The sequence below is a fragment of the Manacus vitellinus genome, unplaced genomic scaffold (assembly GCF_001715985.3).
Source record: "Manacus vitellinus isolate BGI_N305 unplaced genomic scaffold, ASM171598v3 scaffold_2_pilon, whole genome shotgun sequence".
NCBI lineage: Eukaryota > Metazoa > Chordata > Aves > Passeriformes > Pipridae > Manacus > Manacus vitellinus.
In genome coordinates this window covers 38,215,402-38,238,985 of record NW_021940208.1, presented here as the reverse complement: position 1 = coordinate 38,238,985, position 23,584 = coordinate 38,215,402, and positions in this window count along the sequence as shown.

Here is a 23,584-nt window from a genome sequence, read left to right as displayed (position 1 = left end):
TCAGTTTTAGGAGATGAGAAGTCTTCCCTAGAAGCATGAGAAAAAGTTGTTCAAATATTTTTTGTTTCCTTTCTCTTTTGACCTTACTGTTCAGTTTACTCTTAAAAATTTTCAGACCACTTGGCAGGCATGGTAGTCTCCTGCCTCTAAGTAACTGAACAGCTTACCCAAGCCACTAAACACTGAAATATTCTTATCTAAGCAAGCACAGTAGGATATTCTTTGTGACAGAGACTTGTCCTTTTAGCATGAAAAACGGGGAAAGAATGAAAAGAAACTTAGAACTATACAAGAACTTGTCTGACACAGACAGAGAAATTCCTTATCTGTAAAGGGGACAGAGAAATGTGAAAGATACTTTAAAAGAAAAAAAAAAAAGCTTGTTATACATTCTTCTGTTTCCCAAAATTTCTGAAAACATCTGCATAATTTTTAAAGTACTTAGCACATCAATCACCAAATTCTTGCAAAAAGACCAGATGACTGCAAAGGCCATCACAGTTGTTCTGTGGGTGTTTGACTTCTTCTGCTGTTCCATGTGTATAAATAATGGGTGTAAGCAACAGCTTTACCCAATTTGGTGTGGCTTTCTAAAACTGTAATACTGCCTCAACACTGCAAACGGAACCATTTTAAATTTACCATTCCTGTGATGAGAACATCTGCTTATAAGCCAAAAAGTCATCAGGTGCGTAGCACCGAAAATTGGCACATTATGGCACATTATGTGTGTAATTTTCCAAGGAACACCACTTTTCTTTTAATTGTGTTAATATTGAGATGGTGCAATATTTTGCAACCTCATTGGCTACAGTTACAAAGTCAGTGACATACATGAAAAATAAATTCCAAATACAAAAGCAAATTGAATATTTACAAAATTCTAAATGCTGGTAGTGTAAAGAATGAAAAAAACCAAACTTCTTAGTTTAATGGTACATTTTATTTCATAAAATTTTATTAATGTTTATAATTTCCTAACAAAAACACCTATCATCTAAACAATTAAATTGATAAACTTGTTAAAGTGCATATTTGTCTCATTCTGACAGAACAAAATTCTTCTAAAATGAGAGTAATAAAACTTAAATGATTATACATTGGAACAGAAAAGGCATAAATCCCTTCAATAAATATGTAATGGACAAAATGGCAATACAGAATAGATATTATTCTTCACAATTAAATAAACTGCAAATTCAGAGGTCTGGTCAGAATGTCAAAGGAAGTTTGGTTTGGGTGTGCAAGTTCAGAGAAATCAAAAGAAAAAAAGATTAAAAACTGGATCTCAAGCCTGCTCATTAAGGCCAGAAAGCTATTCCATCAATTCACCTAACATGACAATTACAATTAATTATCTTCTTTTTTTTATTTTCCATTAAAGCAATACCAAAATTCCAAGGTACAGCAAAGATATCTCTTGGACAATATACCAAACAGTCTTTTGGACACATAGTATAATGGACAATACATATGCATATCTCATAGCTTAGAAGTTTCAATGCCATCCAAGTATAGAAAGGCCACAAAAGCTGTAAGTCAAGTAAGTTGTGGGCAAAACTCAGCCTACTCCTTCTATTTAAACAAGTCTTACATTTTCACTTTTTCTTTAAGTCTTTTCTGGGTGCACTTTCACATTTCAGTGGAACAAGGAATTATTTCACACAATACGAGGTAAAAGTTCATCTTTAGGAAAGTGTGTGAAGGAAACTTCAGAACATTTTGAAGTGTGGGAATTAGTGCTCCTAACTCTGAAGCAAGGTGCTAAAGCCAAAGAAGGAAAAAAACACACAATATTGATTTTTCTTCAGAATAAAAAAGAGTAGCTGTTTTTCTACTGATCCCTATCTGCTGAGCTCTCCCTTTCTGAGGCTATGGCTGTGCCTGCAAAATCTGTGCTGTGAGCTTTATCAGGTCAGGCTATTAGGAACGGTGAGTTCACACAATGTTCAGGGACCTGTTTTTTGTATCCTTGCTAACAGTCCATTCTCCTATAAAGGACTTTCCTTGTTATTAACTAATCTCAGTACCTAGCCTTGAAAAAACGTCGGTGAAGATGACCTCACTGGCTCTCTTAGTCCATACACACTCATTTTTGATTAGCCTATCAACTGCAATAAAAAGGTCTCTATCCAGAAGCAGGTGAGTTAAATCCAGAGCTAAGCACAGGGAAACTGTATTAGTGCATTGCTACCTCATTAAGAGAGAGGATTGGCCAAGGGGTTACAGAGATATATATTTGTCCCACCTTTGTGGCTCAACTTAGCCCCTCCCACTGGTGCTTTGCCCCAAATATACCATCCCATTGAGAATTAGCTGGAGTTTCAATGGAGAAACAACACTAGAAAGCACTCTTAGTGCTGATTATTCAAGTTCCCCTTACAAATTAGTGATAGTCACAGTGAGAGGAGTCAGATCACACATGTGGCTGCAGTGGAAGGTCAGTTAGGCCACAGCCTGGAGGAGGGACCTCCTTTGGGAGCAGAAACTAAAAAATTTATAAATATTAAATCAAAGTTTAATTTGTCTGCCCCCTGTCAATTAAAACCAAAGAGACAGTGAGGCATAATGCTGTATTTGCAATATTGATCACTTTAGAAATGATTTGATAACCCAAATTCAAAACCAAGGGTTCGTGACCAATGAAACACGACTAAATTGTTCCAAAGAAAGTAAGGCTGTCCTTAAGGCTAAGAGCTTCAGAAATTGCATCGTTAAAAGTATCTTAAATATAAGAAAGTCATTTAGATAAAGCCCTTTTTGATTTTTTCCCTACTTCTGAAAGTGTCTCTTTAAGAGATCTGTGCTTAATTTTATTAATTTGGAGATGGAAGAAAACAGGCAGATGCATAACACTGACATCTTTATAAAATATTTAACAAAGGTACCTGTCGAGGTTTTCTTTATTTTTCTTTTCACACTATAAGCTTCCATCTACTACTTGACATAAAAAAACAAACAGGATATGAGCCAAATGGGAAGAGCATATTGGATCTCCAGAAATCACATCACTAGAGAGCAAAATCCCTTTCTGACTTTCAGACTTGTGAGATAAGAAATGAGTATTGTTAACTTCTCACCAGATAAACGGTACAGTTTTTAAGCATTCTCGTGTCCTTTTTTTTACTACACTTAACTCTTATCTATGAAATCAAACAGGACTCAGCTGAAAATTTGTTCATATTAGGAATGGGCCTGCTTCCACTAACAGACAGCAATTTAGAATAAGTAGGGATAATTTTAGGTAGTCTTGATTGAGAAAAGATGAATGAGCTGAGTTTTCTAATATGCACAAATGTTTTAAAAACTGGCTATATGCATATGTGGAATAAGTAAAGGCCTGTGAGTCTGTGTAATTAAGGAGAAAAGGAAGATGGCGAAAGGAGTGAAACAGACTAATCTATCAGTCTTCCCTAGCAAAATGTTCACTTGAAAGGAGAGAATGGATCTTTTCAAGAGAAAAGCTTTAGAAATCAATAATTTGAACTTACTAAAATCTTCATATGAGAAGATTTACTGTACTCAAGAATTATCCTGATATATTAAGACTATATTAAAAAGAAATATAAAATACATACTTACAAGCACACAACCATGCACTTGTATTTCTGTGCAAATATAAATTTTATTAACACACATATATGTTGCTGGAAGATCACTTATCCATTTTCTTCACAAGTTCTTATTACTTCACACTAAATGTTTGTGACTCAGAGCAACGTAAGAAAATGCAATCTATGCCAAAAACAAACCCTGACAAAAACTAGTAGCTCTGATATGCATTCAATTCACCATGTCTACTTATTTACCTGCATTAGCTTTAAAGGTTGTCAAGCAAAATTTCACATGCTATACAGTAAGTTTTTTTAATCTCTTGAGTTGATGCATCATTGATGTGGTACTTAAATCTAGAATGTCCTAGTCCCAATGTGTGCTCCAATTAAACACATATCCCTATGATCTGAAAAGGCAATCTTGGAGTAATGGTTCTTCAGTAAAAGAGCTGTAGTGCCTCCTAATCAGTGGACAAGAGCCTAGACAAAGGTAAAACTAGAATATTCATTTTAACAGAATGGAAGATCTTTTTTTCCCTATCAGCAATGAATGGTCACAGTGCTAGAGCTACTTTCCTAGGATTCATTCTTCTACCACATATAGATTAAATTCTGTGCCTTGATAGATGACATTTCAACAGAAGCAATAAGTGCAGGCATCTTGGAGCAGAAGCTGCTCTTTTCTCCTCTTCACTTACCATCCAACATTATCATCTGTTACATTACCAGAAACATCTACCTTTGGAGTCTGTTGCACGTGTTATTTAATTATTTTGTCATTTACTGGAATTATACTGTGCACAGAAGTTTTTCATCCCAACTACCTTATATTAACTTGAAGTCACTGGTCCTAAGTATCGTTTCAGGAAGGATCTCAGATAATAGCCCATATTGAAGCAAGCAGTTCAAAAAGGCTATCAAATTTTCCAAAGGAAATATGGGTTCATTATGAATGTGCTTGCTTTCTGTACATTCTCCAAGATTTACCAGTTCCAATGCAAAAATATTTCTGAATAAACATGCTGTAATAAGATTAAATATGCCTGTTACTTTAGCACTGTATATCATGCAAAACTGTTACACAACTCTTTGATCAAATGTTAACAAATGAAATCCCTCACTGCTTCACATAAAATGTGCACCATATTTATTCTTTATTTGATTTGTGGAAGAAAACAGGAAAGACCTGGATGCCTTTTGCACAACTTGCAAGAAGAAATTACAGTAAAATGCATATTATCTGCTACAACCATCAAGGCATAATGTTCTATCCCATTCCGCTTGCAGAATTAATGCAGCCCGGCATGGGTTTAGTTCCTACAAAACCTATCACTAACCTGAGATGAAAAAAAAACTTACTCCCAATCAGTTTGTACTGTTGATAACTACAAGAAGTCTACACACTGGAAAATTATAAGACTGTGTCAGTGTCTGTCTGAGACTCATTAATTAAGGAGTCATTTTTATGTATAGTGAACAATTAACTATGCAAAATTCCTACCGTATGTACTTCCCTTGAGGCATTGTTTATTATGAAAAACAAAATAAAAATTGGGGTCTTGATCTGTCAAAGTGCTGAGAAACTCAACTACTGTTAAGTTCAATTCATGTTCAGTACCTTCTACTCTTGTTTTAATTCAATGACAATTTAAGGTCCTCAGCCTATCCACAAAGTTCTTGGAGACCTGGGGTTTGGGTGCTGTTCTTCTCCTATTCTGCAGTGTCACTTCTTATACATCTCACATACATAAAGCTATGCTTTAAAAAAACAAAGTCTGCCAATGCCAGCCATGCTGCATCAGGCACTTTTAGAGTTTTCCCCCCCCATTGTTGTCACGAATTTTGAAACACTAAGAGCATTAGACTGTTTTAATTTGTTCACAGTCTTTATGCCAAGCCATACTAACTTGCTGCCTTACAGCGATTCCTATCACATTTTGTAGTATCTTATAACAAGACTACTGAAACATATAAATATTCTTCTTAAACACTGTTAATAAAATATTAAATTGTATATTAAAATTTTCAAAATGACATTCTCTTGTCTTGAATTTATTTATAGAGGAAATAAAAGAAAATTTTCCAAATATGCGGAGATTTAACCATGCTTTATATCAGTACAGAATATGTTGAATAGAAGGCAAACACATTTATGTTTATACAGTTCATATTTCCATTATCTATATATCTTTACATAATTTAGAACCATGAATCACAGTAATTTTCCAGGCAATAAAAATAACAGTCTCGAACCTCTTTTATGTTTATTGCATCTGTTTGCAATGTTACCTTGATTTTTCATGCTGAAATATCATATGATTTTTTTTTTTTTACTTTTTTTTCATCTTTTACTCTGTATCTCTTCTCTGGTTTTACACAAATGTACACTCTCAAATCTGAATCTCAGCTTTGGTCAAGTTAAAACACTGTCATTAAATCTGAATTATTACAAAGAGTTTCCTAATTTTCTCTTTACTAAAATTTTGAATAGCTATTTATCAACACAATGCATCTCTGTGTTTCCACTACATAATAGCCATTAGAGAAATATGTTTAACCCTGCTGCTAGCGAAATGGATCACCAAATATTGGAAAAAAATATAAAGCAAAGGAACATAGCTTTCAAAACAATGGAATGCATGCACATGACATGCAAGTGTTTGAATTCAAATTCTAGTCTGCAACTTCACAACCAAATGGGTATATTGTCATATTGGTCACTCACTTTCAAACTGGTGCTGTTTTACTGACTGGCAGAATCCCGGTTTAATTTTACTGGTTTTGGTTTTCACTCTTATGAAGTGTCTCTTTCTTTAATGTTTTTCAATATGAAAAAGTTTTTTGGCATTGTAGTGAATTTATATGAATCTCTCTTTTTATATATGTTTTGCCCTTATTTGTCAGACAGATAGAAATGAAAAATACTAATCTTCTGTCTGTTTTTTCTCTGTGCACTGGTTACACTATAGTCCATTTTAAACATAATTCTAAAGGATTAATTCAAAGATTCATTTTTAATACACTTATATTGCAGATAGCTGGATGGAAATACAAGTACTAGCAAAATAAAAAGCAAATACGGCATTTTGATCTGAATGAGGAGAGCAGAACCAAGTCAGCTGATTTCCTTTCAGGTTACATTTGTAGGTGTTATCAAAGAACTTCCAAAATAACTGTAGTTCTTCTAATCTGCGTCTGTTTTCATTTTATATTGTACCTCTTTTTTTTTCTCTTTCTTAGTAGAGAATATTTTTTGATATTGCCATCACTCAGATTTTTTTCTTTCTTTCTCTTTTTAAATATGAGAGAGCATGTTGTATGTCCATTCCTAGTGGTTTATTTTTCCTTAGAGAATTCCCAAGACTATGCATTGACAGATCCTGGTATCCAAGGGGGAGTCTACTCACAGGATTAAAGGCGAGAACCTCAATTAGACTATCTCTGATTTCTTCAGATGTTTTTTCTAATCTTTTAATATGGGATTAAAGTCAGCTAGAACCTAGCTCGTTTTTTTCTTAGCTGAGATTTTCTTTGTTGCAATGCAAGATAGAGAGAATTTTTGTCTCTGTATATAAAAAAAAAAAAAAGGGAAATGGAAAAGGAAAGGGGAAAAAAATGTTTATCTCTTTTTCCTAATTTGGAGTTATTCTAGTCCAGATGAGGATAATGAACTTTTGTCAGCTCTTATGTGATACTGCGTACAAAATAGCTTGATAAGCAATGTGAAGCGTACACATGCTTCCCAATGATCTGCAGGAAAACTCCCTCAGAGACTGATTAGCCCATGCTTGTCACAAGTAGGGGAGATAATTATGGGGGCTTAACAGTCTATATGGTGGATCTTTTGAGAGGAGAAGGGTAGATCTAAGACTGTCTCGTGGATCAACCGTAATTTTTAATATTACAGATAACATGTGTGGTTTTTTCAGTATATCCCTGGAGCCCGGGGAGTGACTCTTCCCATAGAGTGACATCATATTACTTTTTGAGAAGATAAAAATTGTTCAAATTAGATTATCCCTAATTAGTATAATCTTATGAACCATTCTGAAAAGTTTATTGCACCCATGCTGGCAGTCTCTGATTCCATATTGAGAGCTTCTTATTGCTAATCCTTAACCATGGAAATGAATCCACAGTACATAAAAGTAATGTTGTTGTATTTCTTCATTTAATAAACTCCACATTGTACTCTCATTCCAAAGTTAACAGTTATTTTTATGGATCTCTGTATATCAGATAACAAAATATTTCAACATTTTTATTTTAAGTAAAGACTATGTTATTCTAAAGGTAATTTACATTCATTAGACCAACATGTTTGTTAAGCAGAGCTGGCAAGATTGGGGGAGGGGAGCTTTAACAAATGTTCTTTACTCTTATTTATGAACACAGACATCCTGTGAACACTCAGTCCTGTGCATATGTATTAAGTAGGCAGAACAGTGTGTAACATGGCCACATTCCTGCCGTCTCGTCTACTGCCATTGATTACAATGGTGTTTGTGGATGCTCTGTCACCCAACAATAGATACAATTTTTCTTTCGGACAGGTGTGAGCATTCTGCAGAAGTAGCTTTTCTTGTTTGTTAGAAGAGCACAGACATTTGAGAGTTTTGAACTACCACCTCACAAAATCTTTTTGGCGTTTGTCTCTAACTGCACAACCCAGTAATTTCAGATGCCTTCCAGCACAGCTTTCATCAAGGTGATATCCCACACCATTTTACCACCCAGTATTTCCTTTTAATCTCCTGCCTGAGTTTTCCTCACCTTTGCCCATCCCATTTTTGTGTATGAGTTGGTGGGCTTGTCAGCCCACTCACTCGGGCTGCATTGCTGCAGTTACTGCACTGGTACTACCTGCTCAGAGGAAAGCAGGTACTTGCACCTTCACAGTGTGCTCAGTAGAAGAACTCATAGGATATGTATCTTTCAGGGGAGGCACTGTCCTTGTGGCACAGGTTAGCCCTCGCTGCACAGCAGGCATTAGCTTTGCTCTGCAACTCTAACTGAAGGAAGTGCTCCACTGTGTGCAGCCCTGCCACAAAAAATATACAACAAATTAGATTAAGAAGAGTTATTTTCTTCCTCCACTTCTGAAGGATATTCAGGGCCTGTGGTTATTGACAACAAAGATAAAGTCTCATAAGGTATGCAGGCTTCTACAAGCAGCCCCTCAGCAACATTCTGGGGAAATCCCAACTGGCAGTAAGCTGAAGTAACTGTATTAAATTTAGTGAAGGTTTCACTGACTTGCACTATCCAGGGGTATGACCCTCTATCATGCATGTGTGTTTCTGTTTCTAGTTAAGAAAACACCACCTCTAAATTTTCAAATGTTGTTTGACCTCTTCTTTGCAAACAGGGCTAAAATGGTACTTTGTCTTCCTCCCTGAGTGGATGACCTAAAGGGTGAAGCCTCATTTATTTGCATGGTGGTATTGCTCTCGCTGTGCCTGTCCCTGACGTTTTTTTACCACAGAACAGCAATAGGAGTGTAAAGAGTGTTTTAAAAGAGCAGAGAGAGTCTCATGATTATTTCTTGGCCTAATCTTGTAACAGAGAAAGGCCAGGATAATGCACTCTGTAGTGACCCATGGATCAGTCAGATTTACTGAGACACATTTCATTGATTTCTGACTATGAATTGCAATTGATCTGGCTACTCTTAGCTGTCCTCACAAAGCTAACCAGTGCCACTAATCCTCTTAGGCAGCAGTCAAGAGATGCAGATAAAAGCTGGTAATTCACCTTGGCTCAAATATCAGATCTCTTAAAAGGAAAATAGAGGGTTTATGCCTTGGATATAAAAATGTATAATCTGTGTGCTGACTGCATGTTGTGTCACAGTGGAGTGTATTTCAAGGCTATTAATTAAGATAATAAAAGATTGAGAGCTCAGAAACAAACTACTACTAACAAAAGCAATAATTCTTCTATCTTTACCTATGAAAACAGCTGTAAAATCAAACATAAATTATTTTTTTAATAGAATTTTTGTACTTAGATGAACCTGGGATCATGGGAGGCAGCTGTTTCAGCAGATCTAACATTTTTATTTCAAGACAAAGGCAGGCAGTTTGCAGAGAACCACAGAATATCTAAGTGTAACATTTTGGCATCAGTCACAGTATATGAAGCAGGATGCTGTGTAAGGAGGAAACAATAAAATCAGACAATCAGTATCAGAATGAAAACATTGCACAGTAGCATGAAGACAACCTAGACAAATGTCAAAAAAGCCAGGTTCAGCCTGGCTCTAATAGTATTCACAGCTTTTTCATTGTGGTTCCTATGAGGATATTTAAGCAATATTATGCTTTATAGAGAAATAGAAAGAAGGTGAAAGCCAGATTACTTTCTCCCATGAGCATGTGCACATAAGGGCTTTGTTGGAAGTGTTCACCACTATATCTGCAATTCTCTTTCACCTCCTGAAAAAACTTTTTGACATCTCATAAAAACGTAAAAACAATATTGTGAAAATTTGATGCTTGAAACATTTGCTATGAAAGGCAAACAGTGATGAGTTATGAGCACAGTTAAAGCAGGCTTATTTGTCCAATTCACATGATGAAATATGTTTGCGTAGTCAAACATCATCAAATAGCAACCAAGCTGTGTAGGACTATTGATTATTAAATGGAACTTGACTCATCAAATAAATTATTTGCTGGGAATAGTTCATCCCATTCTAGTCAAGAAGTCATACTGTGATTATTTTATATCTCCTCAAAGCTCTAATCAAAAGTACATTCTCCTTCTGTTGCAGTCTTATGAGGAAATGCATATCTCTTTTCTTCCTTATCTCACTTCTGTTCCCTCTGCAATAGCAGAGAGCAGCCTTGTCACCTTCCCACCATGCAGACCCTTTGCCCAGGCTTGTCTCCAGAGCCTTGTGTGTTTTAGGGAGGAAAAGCCATGTTCTGTGCATCACAGTCCACACTCTGTATCATGTACCAGGATTGATCCATGGGCCCTCACTTCTTCAAATGAACTTTTGGAACTTAATGAGGTAGTGGATTTTATCAGCCTAGGCTCCCTAATGGTCACTGTGGATAAACAGGCAGCTCCAAATGGTAGTTTACATCTTGAATTGAACCCAGTCGGCAGATGGCAGTTCCCAACTCCAGTTCCTCACTAGGTTTCCTGAATTCAGGTGGTATCATTTTTTTCCAGAGGTTCTCTGTCTTAATATGGACAAAATACCTCTTTATCCCGCTGAGGGACAAAAAAAAGCACCATTTTCTGCCTTTGCAGGCTTAGTTCTGGCAATAAAATATTGTTTTCAACTTACCAAGCTGAGCAAAAAGATACAGAAGGAAAGTGCAGAAGTCTTTTACTTACAAATTCTGAAAAATGACACCTTATTATTTAGAACTGTTCATATGTTCTTTAGTTCTTGGTTTTACAATTCCATACACAAATTTTCATCATCCCTGAGCATTCACGGATTCAAAAACATCTTGAAGCTACTATCAGGACTCACCACCTACAAGAACTGTAAACACTCTCAAGATTAATTGATTTTTTTTAATAAATAAATACTTTTAGAGTTTTGAACTTTTGGACCATCCTATTACTTCCAGGCTTCTGAATTCTGGTTTTGGAATTTCACTGCAAACATGATAACTCCTCAGAGCTCCCTGTATTAACCTTTGTGTAAGGCATTGGCTGCTGACCACTATTCATCGAAAGACAATTCTGAAAGTCCTTATTGGCTCATAAATCAGAATTTTCAATTTCAACTGATCTTCTTTCAGAGTTTTTTTTGTAGACAGCACAACTGGTATTGATACACACTGCCACATGAAGGAGACACCAATATTTTGTTACTAGAAACCATTTCAAATCTTCAATTTTTTTACTTTCATGTCTGTAGTTTGAACTTTTAATGCTGAATTTTTATGGCTGTTATGTACTATTTGAGCAATCATGTTTGCCTAGAAATACACAATTGGACTTAGATCTGGGCAGGTAGGGAAAAAATGTTGGTGCTCTTTTTTCCTCCTGAAAAACATAAAGATTGTAGCAAATTTGAAAAAGATAATGCAAAATCACAGAAAAATGTGACTGTAGTGAAAATCTGTGTGGAAATCATGGAAGAAAAAAAACAGTTTAGATATTACTATCAAATCTCTTCAGTTATTTCAGTGTTGTTAAGGAAAAAAAAGTGTAGCTGTGCACCAAAGACAAACCACAGGAGCTACTTCGCATCTTTTCTGGGACAGTCTTAGGGACAGTTCCCTTTCAAGCAGATTTGTCTTTGAAATAGGCCTGAAGGTAGGAAGCTAGCAAGGAATAGTTGTGAATAATCAGAGATTTGATCCCTGTCAGATTCACTTCTTGGACCTACCCAAGTACTACATCCCAAGTAACCTTAGTATCTCTACTCCCTTAGGACATGGCTTGAAGACACTCTGGCCCTATCCAGAAGGATTTTCTGACCATGGAAATGGTCACTGTGTGCCTGAGGTTTGATCCAGAAACTGGGAGACTTCTGGCATGCATATGTGGTATTCAGAGACATTCCTGGGTTCACCTTTGTAGACATAGTGCAATCAGTCTGATTTACATTGCTGAAATAATTATATATGATTATTTGTGCTTTTCAAAAAATAAGCATTTAACACCTTAGTAGGATATAATTCACATATCGCTTGAGTTAAAAATACTTCTGTTTAGTCACCAATAAAATATCTTGTAGAGTTCAAACACATTAAGATAGCAGTGGGGTGCAACTGACACCTGCCTTTTGACAGACAGCTCCTGCAGTTAAAAAGATCAAACTAAGTGTGACTTAAAGATGTGCCCACCCCAGATTTTGGAAGCACCATGACCTTTTAATACATAGTGTTATATTGGCTCCTGCAAGTTAAACAGAAGTAAAGCTACAAAGAATTTATTAACATCAGGCCAAAGAAACATCTTTTGCAGTAAGGTTTTTTCCCCATGGGTGGGAAAACATAACATGAGCTTAGGATGGATAATTAAGAGCTTTACCTAGAGGAAACCACCATGTTAATTCTCAGATGCCTCTATGGACAGCACTGGAATTGAACAGCAAATGGGCTCAATAGGCTGCTAATTAGGACTGGCTCTAAAACAAGAATTTGCTATACTTCGCCTTTTGTTTTTGCTTCTCATGAAATGAAAATAGACCTTTAGAGTGTTCTGGGGAAAAAAACCCTAAACTAAGTGAGAAGTATGCTGTCTACAAAGTAGACAGCATTTCTGCTTTGAGAATTGCAGAAAAGGTACAGAAATAACTGCAAAACTTCATTTTACTTTTCTAGAGCAGAACTTTCCAAATGATAAGAAAATCTTTCAGCCACTGGCATAAAGCATCAGCCTTGCTCCTTACATAGAGAAGGATGAGTAAGGCCAACAATAAACCTTGAGATATTTCCTCTGTTGGCAGAGAATATTATGAAAGTAACTCAAATAAAACAGTTCTGCTATTAAATTAAAATCAGTTTTTAATCACTAAAGATGCTCATCTGTTCTATTCTGAGCTCATAGATCACTGCTGGCTTTTTAGGATCTGATGATGTCATTGGAAAAACCCTGTGAGCAGTTTGTTTCATCATTAAACTTCTTTTGAACGAACAAAGTGTTACAGGTGAAATTCACTTCAGTTATTATTGACATGTAACATTTAAATATCGAACTCTCATCTAGGTTGATTTTAGATCCCTGTTGCAGACCACAAAAGAAGCATCCAATTTTTTTTATTATTATTTTTAACATGGTTTTTGAACATTAGTAGCAGCTGCTTCTAATAAGCATCCCTACTTCTAATTGTCAGTAAAATGATGTTAGACTAATTTCTAGGAACAAGTAGAGGTGAGATTCCACCGTATTGTTAGTTTGTAATTATTTTTTTGCCAGTATGTTAATTTTAGATACTAATGAGAAAAAATAATTTTTAAGCATCACTTTTTAGAGAAAGACTCTGCAGCAATTACCATGGATTAGAAGAAACTAAGCAGAACCTTACAAAAAGAAAAAAAAAAGTCACTTTGAAAATCTGCAAGAATCGCTTCCCTAGCATTCTACTGAATTCCCCAGCAAGGCTATTAAACTACATTTTCCAAACATCTCACATCAGAACAAAAAATGTCAAAAAGCTCCTATTTTTTAAGTTTTATAACATTGCTTCATAATGGACGAAGCAACAATTCTGTCTTTATTGTCAAAGAAATGGATAAACTTTTATTATTTCTGTTGATCTTAAAACTACCATGTTCTGGCACTGAGAGATCAGCTATTTACAACAGCTGGTTACAGAGCTAGCACATGTGGATCTTGTGGGCATAATATCTCCACATTTGATTTGGAAAAGCATCTTTTGTGTTGTCTCCCTTTTTAACAATCAAAATTCAGTATGATGTCACTGTTCCAGGAGGGAAGATAAACAGATGATGGAATCAGTTTTCTTCTGTATATTTCTCTAAGCATATAAAAAGTCCTATTTTGCAGATCACAAAAGAAATCAAGCAGAGACTGTTTCATTGCTTGTCGCTCTAATTCTCTTTCAGCCAACACTTTATAGCCTCCCACTTCACAATTGTCTCCCAGATTCATAGCCAAGAGCAGAGTAGGCTTTCTTCAAGTTGTACATTTGCCTTTGGGCATCACCATGAACTCCACTGCTTTCTTTGCAAGTCAGTTGAAATAAAGCAGTTTATTTAAACAAGCTTTATTTTGCAGTGTTATTATTATTATTATTATCATTGTCATCATTCACAAAGGGAGTCTGTATTATGAGACTGCTTGTGAGCTATCACAAACTGCCTTCTATAAATATAACTTGTGCAAAAGAGCTCACATTCAAAGTGTAAAATGAGAGACAACAGGTGGAAGAAGCCATCAGCTGGAAGGGAGCACAAGGGAACAATGAAGCAATTATGAACAGTTGATGAAGCAGCAGTCAGAGAACACCAGCTGCTTAACTATTGTGGGAGCTCTAATTACAATTCTTCTTGGGAAAGTGAATTACTCTTGAAGCACTCTGCTCAGAACCCTCCCTCAGGAAGGAGTATGTGATTTTGTGAAGTGGGAAAATGCAGCAGGGAGAAGTGCAAGATCTCTGTTCTCCTTTCTCAGCAAGGCAAAGCAAACCAAGTTCACATGTGTGCAATGTGCTCCTCTTTACATATTCAGAGCAATACAGTATGCATACAGTAGTGTCCTTGAGCTGTTAACATATGGATCCCTAACATAATAAAAAGTGTTATTTCAGCACAGATATCGAGCTATTAAGATAAATCATGTCAAAAATCTTAGTGTTAACGGCTCCACGCTACTCATTGACATGATCCATCTTAATGGCTTTTCCTCCACAGATGCTATGATCCACTATGTCAAAGCATATTGAGCCTTTCATTTAAAGTGCTACATCATATCAAACCTTCTTTTGCAGTTATTCAAATGTATAATGTCAGCGCATAGTATGGAGTTCATAAGCAGATCTTTGACAAGATGAATCACAACAATACATGGTAATGATTGTTATGACACCAAGCAGTGCTTAGTAAGTATGAAAAAGTTCCCATGTGTAAGTACATTAAATTAAATTTAAAAGGTTTGGATTTTGCTTTGTATTTATTACAGAGAGAATTAATTCAAACCAAATATGGACTAACTTGGAAGAATCCTTCCTGTATACTAATGGAACATCTTTCTGGTTTTGTCCAGAAGGATCCTGTGAGAGACAGTATCAAAAGCTTTACTGAAATCCAAAAAGATTACATCAACAGGCTTCCCTTTGATCAATTATGTGGGTTACCCTGTCATAAAAAGGAATCAGGTTGGATAAGCAGGACTTTCCTCTCATGAAGCCGTGCTGGCTGCGACCAACCACTGCATTGTCTTTTAGGTGTTTTTCAATACTTTCCAGAATAATCTTCTCCTTCTTAACTTTACCAGGCACTGAAGTGAGACTGACATATGGGAAAAACCACTATGGCTATATTTAGTAGTACTGCATTTAGTAGGACATAGTACTGACTCCTAATCATAACTGTTAAAATTTTTGTTAGCCTGCAGAAGCACTTCTTGAGAGTACAGTAGAGCAAGTAACAACAAATGCCTCAGTAAGAAATTGTGATAGAAAACCCCTTTCTGTTGGGGACGGTTTTTTTCAAAACAGAAAATATTAGAACGTATTAATTATTTTCCTGATCCTCCACAGATATGTAGTCAATGTTAATCATTAAGGCTACATACACTCTTATATTTTAAGCTTCCATCTATGCTGTTCTCAGTGAAGACAAAGTTTGGCAAGTAGTTTTGGAGACCACAGTCAAGTTATTTCTTTTCTGACTGCTGCCACCTTACTCAGGGAAACAAAATACCAAAATTACATCGTACTAATCTTTAAATACTCAGCTACCAGTTCAATTCCACACCATTATTTAAGCCAGAACCTAGATACAAAAGCTGGCATCTAGATATTAGCATTGCATTTTTCCCTCAGAAAAAAATAGTCAGAGGAAGTTTTTTTAAAAAAAAATTATGAGATCTGGAGTTATGGGATATGTAAACATTCCATGTCCAAATGATTGTCTAAATAACTGTAAGTCAAAATTACTGGGAGTTGATCACATAAAATAAAATTGAAGTCTTGTGTGACAGTTTCTTTGAAAACTATTACTAGTTGGACAAACTTATACTTCAAGGATATATTTTAAAATTCAAAAAGTTGTGTGTCAGAGTCTAGATGAGTCTTATTTAATTATCGTTTTTCAGAGCGTATCACCTTTCATGGAAGATCAGATGAAATGGATATTAATTTCTAGTTTCCTTTGGATTCTGTTTTTGACATATGTATTTGATTTGCAGACCTATTAACTAAAAGTTTGTGGACTATTCCTTGCCTTATTTGGCATATTAAATGCACGGCCAAGAGTAAGATAATATGCCTGAAGGCATTGCTGTTTGGAAAAAGAAAATAATTAAGCTGCAAAAAGTACTTTTCAAAAATACAGAAACATGTTTCTCCAAAAAAAAAAAGGAAAAAAACAAGCTAGTACATTTTCACAATTTCACGGAAATTTCTTATGTACGAAATCTCAACTTAAGGGCAATCTGAGTAGTTATATGAACTTCAGAACAAGCATTTATATACTTCCTAACAGACATACACGTATTCAAAGTTTTGAAGTGGTCATCATATTGCCCAACTTGCTCTTATACTATATCAGAGAATCATAGTCATAGAGTGGTTTGAGTTGAAGGAATCTTAAAGATCACCTAGTTTCAACCCCCCCACCATGGGCAAGGACACCTTCCACTAGACCAGGTTGCTCAGAGCCCCATCCAGCCTGACCTTGAATGCTTCCAGGGACGGGGTATCCACAGCTTTTCTGGACAAGCTGTTCCAGCGCCTCATCACCCTCACAGTAAAGAATTTCTTCCTATCATTTAATCTAAATATACTCTCTTTGAAGTTTGAAGCCACTCCTCCTTGTCCCGTCACTACATACTCTTGTAAATAGTGTCCCTCCATCTTTCTTGTGGGCTCCCTTCAGGCATTGAAAGGCCTCAATTAGTTCACCCCTAAGCCTTCTCCTCCCTGGCTAAACAATCCAAATTCTCTGTCTTTTCTCATAGGAGAAGTGTTCCATCTCTCTAATCATCTTGGTGACCCTCCTCTGGACTCACTCCAACAGGTTGATGTCCTTCCTGTGCTGGGGACCCCGGAGCTGGATGCAGTACTCCAGAAGGGGTCTCACCAGAGCAGAGTAAAGGGGCAGAATCCCCTCCCTCACCCTGCTGGCCACTCTGCTTTTGATGAAGCCCAGGACATGGCTGGCTTTCCGGGTTGCAAGTGCTCATTGCCAGATCATGTCCAGCCTCTCATCCACCAGCAACCCCAAGTCCTTCTCAGCAGGGCTGCTCTTAATCTGTTCATCCCTCAGCCTGTGTTGATACTGGGGGCTGGCCCAACCCAGGAGTAGAACCTTGCACTTGGTCTTATTAAACCATCTGAGATTCCTATGGGTCACTTCTCAAGCTTGTTAAGGTCCCTCTGGATGGCATCCCATCCTTAAGGTGTGTCAACCACACCACTCTGCTTGGTGTCATCTGCAAATTTGCCGAGGGTGCGCTTGATCCCTTCATCTATATCATTAACGAAGATATTAAATAACACTAGTCCTAATACAGACCCCTTGAGGGACACCACTTGTCACTGATATTCATCAGGACTCTGCCCTCTGGATGTGACAATCCAACCTCTTATTCACCTATCAGTCCACTTATTGAAGCCATCTCTCTCCAGTTTAGAGAGAAGGGACTGTGTCAAAAGGCTTTATAGAAGTCTAGGTAGATGGCATCTCTAGCCCTTCCCTTGTCCACTGATGTAGTCATTCCATCACAGAAGGCCAACAGGTTGGTCAGGCAGGACTTGCCCTTGGTGAAGCCGTGGTGGGTGGCTGTCCTGAATCACCTCCCTGTCCTCTGTATGCCTTAGCACAGCTTCTAGGAGGATCCATTCCATGATCTTTCCAGGTACAGAGGTGAGGCTGACAGGTTGATAGTTCACAGGTACTCCTTCCCATCCTATTTAAAGATGGGTACAATGTTTTCCTTATTCCAGTCACCTAGTATTTCACCCCACTGCCATGACTTTTCAAATATCATAGACAGTTGCTTGGCAATTACACCTGCCAATTCCCTCAGAAATCTGGGATGAATCTAACCAGGTCCTATAGATTTATGTATGTTCAGTTCCTCAGGTGGTCATGAACCTGATCTTCTCTTATAGTGGGAGGGACTCCCCCAGTTCCCATCCTGCTGTCCATCCTCTCGAGAGATGGGGGAAGAGAGATCGCCATTGAAGACTGAGGCAAAAAAGTTATTGAGTACCTCAGCCCTCTCCTCATCCATTGTTACCAGTTTTCCATCATTGTTTATTGGGGGAGGAATGCCTTCTTTAGCCTTCCCTTTCTGGTGATATGCCTTTAGAAGCCCTTTTAGTTGTTCTTTGTCCCTTGCCAAGTGCAGTGCCAGCTTTTCCTTGGCCTCCCTCACCTCCTCCCTACACATCTGAACTTTATCTCTACACCCTTCCCAGTAAACCTGTCCTTGTTTTCCACTGCCTCTTCATTTGCTTCCTTCCCTTTTATCTGGCCAGCTGTTTCCTAGTCAGCCAAGTCAGTCTCTTGTCTTCCTTGCCCAATTTCTTGCTCATGGGAATTGCTAGCTCTTGTGCTCTATTGTTCCAGTCACTTGTCCCTGTGGGCCATCTCCCAGGGGATCCTATTGACTATCTCCTTGAAGAGCTGGACATTTGCTTTCAGGGTCCTAACTTTACTCTTTACCTGACCCATATCCCTCAGGACTGCAAGCTCCACCAATGCATTATCAGAGTAGCCCAGGCTGCCTCCAATCTTGATGTCTCCATTTAGTTCACTGACACTGACAACCATCAGATCCAATATTGCATCCCCTCTGGTAGGGCTACCTATTACATGGCTCCAGGTGCTCTTATTGGTTCAGAGGATGAAACAGAAAATTAGCACTGTAGCAGTGTGCAGTTAAACATACTTTGCCATATTTTCGAAAGAGAGAAAGGGTTTAAAAAAACAGGAAGAAATACATTGGCTACACTTATACTTTGCTGTTTATAAAAAGTTGCATAGTGCTAAGGCAGGTGCCCCCACAAGTGATGCTGTGTGTGTGAAGATACTTTGGAGTACAGTATTGCATTCGTCTGTCACACTTTGGAAAATGGATGGGCTAGACAAAAAATTTTAATGTATTCTCACCCTGGGAATTCTTTGGGAATGCATAATGATTAAATTCAAATGTGAAATATTTCATATGTATTAAAAATATAGTGACCCAGCAATAATCCACATCTGTATTTGTGATAACTCAGCAACATCTGAAGAGGTGCAAGTGACACCTTTAAAAGGAAGGAAACTGCTCCCATTCTCTGTCTAGCAGAATGGCAGACAACATGAGATCCCAGAAGCTCCTCAAGCATACCGCTGAGATTTTCCAATGAGAACAAAGAATCTAAGGGGAAATCAGTTGATAACTAACTTATACCTCATTCACATTCCATCTGATTGTACATAGCTGATTTCAAGTAATATATTAAACACCATTCTAAGAACACATATTATTTTCTTTAAACAAAGTTTTCAGACTTCCTTCACTTGACCTTGTGTCAGGTATTTAATAGCTTGCAGTCCATGTATATTGAGTAACTAAGGTCCCCACCCTGCCTGTACAGAGGAGCAGGCACCTGGCAAGGATAATTCAACTCACCTAAAAATATGTATCGGGCTTCCCATTTTAATTGAGCCAGTGTGGGATTCAGCTCCAGATTCAGATACCCACATTTAGACATCTTCATCTCCTCACTGACATCTGAGTTCAGTGTCTAAGTTTTCACAATAGTCAATGTAGTGTTGTGGTAGGATGGAGATGCTTAACCATGGGCCCCTTGTAACACCTGGGATGCTCTGAGATGTCCAAAACAGCAGCAGCTCTTGCTGAGATATTTTAGGTTATCTCAGCAGTACTAGACTCATATGTCTAAGTAACTGAACTGAACCATTAGTGACAGGTTAGCTGAAAGATCCTAAGGACTCACATGACAGTACTAATTAGATCTCAGCTGACTATGATGGGAGCTAGGCATTTAGCTCCCCTCTTGGTACCTATATCTAAATTTGGGTGTCTGAATCAGAAGATGAAATCTACTCTTAGATTTGCAGAACATAAATCCAGGCCTTAAAAATTACCTAACTTTTAAATCAGTCACAATAATTCCAAAACTTCATGCCTAGGTTCTGTGGAGCATCCATTTAGCCTTAAGTGCCTTCTAGTGCAAGCCTCTTATAATACCTGTATGATATTAGTCAGCCTGTGTGGATGCCTTGGATACTCAACTGGCCCCAGGTGCTATGTTTGTGCACATCAACTGTGATGGAAACTTGCATGCTTAGCTCAGAGTAGATATGTAGACACTGACTGGAGAGGTATCAGTCTAATACCCCACGTTCTATCTACTTATAGAAATTCTGGCAGACTCCATGGAAATCCTTCCATATAATCTCTTGTTACTATATCCTATGCATAGTAGGTAGACAACCAAATCTGCCACTGCTGAGATGACTGATCCTACTCACTTTATTAAATTTATGCAAAACCTTAGATTTTTTTTTGTGCTGTTGTTCTACCAGAGCTAATAAACAACTGGGTTTAGAAGCAGAAGTCACAAATCCAGTCCAAGTAATTAATATTTCTTTCTATATCTGGTTCGCTAGGTTAATGTGTCCTCACCTCAATATATGGACATGGAACTGAATAAATCTTTTGCAGACATCCTACAACACTGAATGGAAGTGCTCTTGAGGTCAATGAGTAAATATGAAACCAAATTAATTTGATTCAGCAATTCTCAGGTGTATCATATTTTTCATTGTCCTGCAAATACTAGTTTGTGAAAAATCAGGACATTTTCTCCTTCATAAATATAAAACATAGACATGCTAACCAGGAGATTTAGAAGTAGATTTCTAATTGTGTAATATGGTGGCATGCTCTTATTACCTCACTTTATTATGACACCTAACTTCACCAAAGTGTATTTCAATCCCCTCAGTGCCTCAGGGTATCAGACATATATTCTATAAAGAGGTATTTGCATGATTCCACAAGCGTGTATCACAGTTCTGACAGTGCACTGAAAATAATTAAAATGCATTTGAAAGGTCTGGCCCTGGGCATTAGCTCTCTTTTTATAGCATGCATCTTGCTACAAAATGCAAAATCTCTAGTTTTACAGACCACACTATTGGCAGGATAGTGAACAGAAATGTTTTCAACCTCCACCAAGTAATACACTTAAATGGATTTTTGAGGTGTTACACCACTTCAAAAAAGTAGATTTTTTTAAAATAAACTACCGTATTTTTTACAAAATTAATTACCTGTATTGTAAAAATTCAACCATAATCATTCCTTAATCTGTGTTTGAGACAAGTATTTTGCCCTTCAGCTGGGCTAGTATAATCCATGAAATGCTGAAGAAATATAAAATTATGTAGAAACATAAAATTATGCTTATATTTGGAGTGGATAGGGGAGATTCTATGACAATATTTTGGTCCTATAAACATACACAATAAGAGATACTTTTTCCCTTGCCATCTTGATTAATAACAACAATTTTCATTTACTAAATTATCTGTTCTATTACAGTATTTGTAATTTTCTGACTGCTCTTCTGTAAGAACAGTAAACTGTATTTTCAGCTCTAATTACCAGTACTACTCCATTCTCACTTCTCCCTGCACATATGTCATTGAATTTATGTGCTATTGTTGTCTTTTTCCTCTCTCAGCATCCACTTTTTTGTACACCCAAAAGAAACAATTGATATTGTATTATGGTTGTTTTTTTCTAGAGAGAAATGTGCCTGCAAATGAGTCTATTGACTGCTTCACTTTCAGGCAAGTTATCTTATAAAAAATTATGTGTGAGAATTGGTGCATTCATTACAGCTGACCTGCTGGGATATCAGCAATGTGGTAATGCAGGTTTTTTGCTTATTTTAAGCTCTGTATAAAGCTGGCAACATATTTTGTTTATATTATTGATAATAACCAGGATTCATCTGGCATGCTTCCAAGGGAAGCACACTGACATAAGTTTATTTTATATCTCAGAACATATGCTAAGGGGTTTTTTATACTCTTTCTTCAATACAATTTCAGGAGATCATTGTATCACACATAAAGAGTTTGCAAGTTTGAAAAGATTATGATAAAAGAAATTTTCCAATGCCTTCTCTTTTAATTACTGCTAATTGTTGTTATATTCTGCTTATCTATGTGAAGCCTTGGTACCATAGTGAGACAGAAAAGGCCGTTTTACACATGCAACAAATTTGTGAAATGCAGAAACATTTAAAAACAAATAAGAAGAGATTTAGTAATGCATAAGGGGGAAGCATTTTGTGTGCAAGATAATTTTGTTTGGGCATTAACCAGATATGTCCAGACCTTATGAATTCATGCCTTACAGGGCATATCAGTGACCAAGGCACCTGTCTCTCAGTAGCACTTATCCTGAAGGTGATGTATTCTCAATTCCCCGCTTCATAGCTCTGAAAATGAACCCCTCAGTTCAGTGGGATCAGATAGTAATAAATTCACGTAATTACATACTTGTTAAGGAGGTTAAGGTTATTTTGTTTGGATAACATGACTATAATTTATTTTGTCTGTAAGGTTTGAGGTTAAACAATATTAATGGTTAGTTAATGGCCTAATGAGTCAGCTACAAGCCATTTAGGCATGCAATGAACCTTTGCTTTTGAAGCAAACCTCCTCTAATGAAAGATCTATATGAGCGCCTGTCTACTGTCACAATAGAGATAGCAGGAGAGTCATCTAATCGATTGTGATGGTAAATCAATTGATCTGTAACCCTGTTTTCATACAGTGAAAAAGATATGGAAGAAACATTTTACTGTTCCCTTATTTCTGTCTGAATATCTATAAATAAAAGAGACAGTTCCTTATTTGAAAATATTCCCTTTATAACTGTGATTCAAAAGCAGAGAGAATCTGATTGATGTTCTATTTTATAGATGTGTCGGTTACTTTTGTCATTTCCAGAAGATTTAAAGTTCTTAGAAATTAAATATATGATGCAAAACATCAGAGAGGCTTGCACTTCACTGTCATGTGTAAGGTTAGGGATTAAGATAAAGCTGATATGTGCTCTACTTGTTCCTACTTCTGAATAGCATCCAAAAATGCAGCAGGATTATTTAGAAAGAAATCTGGAAATGCTGTTTATTATAAAGAAAAAGTCTTTGAACTTTCTTTTAAGTAGAAACTGGATTAAAGAATGTTTTAAGACAGTAGACTGTGATATTGATGCTGCTTTTATAGCCTTATTTCATGCTGTCCTCTGGGTTTCATTACATATTTTTCTTTCTGTTTTGTCCTTAGAACACAGATTTTTTTATACCTGTTTTAATCACAAACCACCAG